Source organism: Schistocerca nitens, chromosome 1 (assembly GCF_023898315.1).
Source record: "Schistocerca nitens isolate TAMUIC-IGC-003100 chromosome 1, iqSchNite1.1, whole genome shotgun sequence".
Lineage (NCBI taxonomy): Eukaryota > Metazoa > Arthropoda > Insecta > Orthoptera > Acrididae > Schistocerca > Schistocerca nitens.
In genome coordinates, this window is record NC_064614.1 from 1024613181 (window position 1) to 1024615671 (window position 2491).

The window sequence follows — 2491 nt, forward strand, 5'->3', positions numbered from 1 at the left end:
ACTGGAGATCTCTGTTGCTAGCTCTGGCACAATCGTCTACCAGCTAGGGAACTCAAAGGTGTGTGCCCTCTCGGTTTCTTTTCAGCTTAACACAAGACCATAAGGGACAATGATGGATCATTTGAGCGGAATTGTTTGTGCTTTACGAGGCTGATCGTAACAGTGCTTTGTAGAACATTGTCACAGGCGATGCAACATGAGTTCATCGCTTCGAACCGAAAACAAAACGGTAATCCACTGGAGGAGCTACACCACTTCTGAGAAAAAGTTCAGAGCCGCACCCTCAGCTGGTAAAATCAATGCGACGATCTTCTGGGACTGCAAACCAACTCCTGATTCTATGAATATATGACAACACAAGGTCTCGCACAAATCTATGCACCCCTATGGACACTTCATCCTAATGTCCGCCCCCGGTAGCTGAGTGCCGGCACGGTAGCTCAGCGTGTTCGGTCAGAGGGCTGCTCACCCTCTGTAATAAAAAACTGAGTAAATGAATCAACGATCAACGTAAATGGATGTCTTGTGACGTCCGCGCAGACCAGACGCAACGAACAATACCGAACAGCCGGCACGGTAGGTCAGCGTGTTCGGTCAGAGGGTTGGCTACACTCTGTAATAAAACGATCATCGAACAGCCTGAACAGTTGTCATGAGACGTCCGCCCCGAACATATACAACGAACAATATAGAACAAAATGAGAAGCCGGCACGATAGCTCAGTGTGTTCGGTCAGAGAGCCGGTTGGCCTCTGTAATAAAACAGTGAGTGGAAGGATCAACAAACGAACGGAAGTCATGTGACGTCCGCAACGACCACCAGCAGTGTTGTGAAGCGGGGCTCTGTGAGGCGCTCCGCAAGCGGGCCGTGTTAACTAGCGCGGGCAGTGGTATTGCAGTGTAAACAGATCAACTACGAAGCAGAGCGTTTCCTGCGTGAAGTAATGCACGTCGATCCACAGGAACTTATCGGTATAAATCTTTCGATCATCTCCAACGCAGTTTACCTGAAACTTGTAGATGAAGCAGCGTGCGAACGACTTCTTCGACGTTCCACCCATGGATATCGTTTCCACCACCTGGACGGCAACGTGGGAGTAGTGACTGTCGACCATGCAGGACTCGGCGTTCGGAACATACGAATCTTCGAACTGCCGTTTGAAGTTCCGGCCACGCTTGTCGTGAACACGCTGCGGCCTTACAGGGAAGTACTAAGTCACGTGGAAGAAAAGTGGCATACGTTCGAGACGTATCCTGTACTAAATGGACTGCGTCAGGTGCTAATCGAACTGTGTAAACACATCCCATCGTACGTGACAGATGGTGGCTGTCGAGCGATCGTCATTTATGACGGTCAACCGCGGACTTGTACAGGGTGCGGGCAGGAAGGGCATGTACGCTCTGAATGCTTGCAGCGATGCCTAGTCCAGATACCACGTGCAGACACGACTCCTCCATCACAACCGACAACGTTGCCTATTACATACGTGGAGGCACCGAGGAACATGTCGGATGCGGACGTTGTTCCGTTCCAGCTGCCGACCCCCGCGGGCCCGGTTTCCGCGCCCACGACGACGAAGTCTCCATCGGAACCGTCACCGTGCTCGACAGGAGCGACCACGTCTGCACCCCAGCCGTGTGAGAAAGGAGAGCATCAGCAAATCGATTCGAGCTCGGACACGGAGATGCGGGAGGTGCCTACTGTTTGTCGTGAACCACAGGACGCGGACACGCGTTTCCGCAGGCAGAATTCGCCCAAGCGACGAAAGAAGAGGAGACTGTCTGCAGGAAATGATTCTCGAGATGGTGACGCGTTGCAGGAGGATGAGGAAAATCCATCTGCGGTTAGGGCTGTGGACCTCACGCCGACGGTTCCTGGTTCGCTGCTGGCAACGTCCGCCCAAGGACAAAGCCAAGTTGACGACGCTCAGCTCACCGACGAGCCCCCTGGCGATTTAGCGGCTAAGACATCGGAAGAACGTCATGCGTCGCCTAACGTACCACATCTCCAGCTTGGTGATTGGGCGTCCGAGATGGAGATGGAAAGAACGATATCAGACTCGAGTGACAGCCAGACGCCCGCAGCTGGCGGACCGTCGGATGGACATCAATAATGTATACGGTGCAGGTGACAGGGAAGGTCGGACGGACGATGTGGCGCATACAGGCTTAATCGACTGCAGGATACGTCACCGTACTATCAAATGACCCAGGTGTATCGGATAGGTACAGTCAATGTCAACGGCATTAGCTCCACGATCAAAACACAGTTGTTGAAGGACATGATTCGAGCGGCGGACATTGATATCGTGTTTCTTCAAGAGGTACGGCCTGATCTGCTCCTGGATGTTTATGGATACGCGTCTTACGTCAACCCAACTTCCGACGGTGGAGGTGGTACGGCCATATTACTACGCGACGACATCGAATCAGTGGATATTCAGTTTTTGCCATCAGCGAGAGGCATTGCGCTCACCATCGGCACAGTCCGT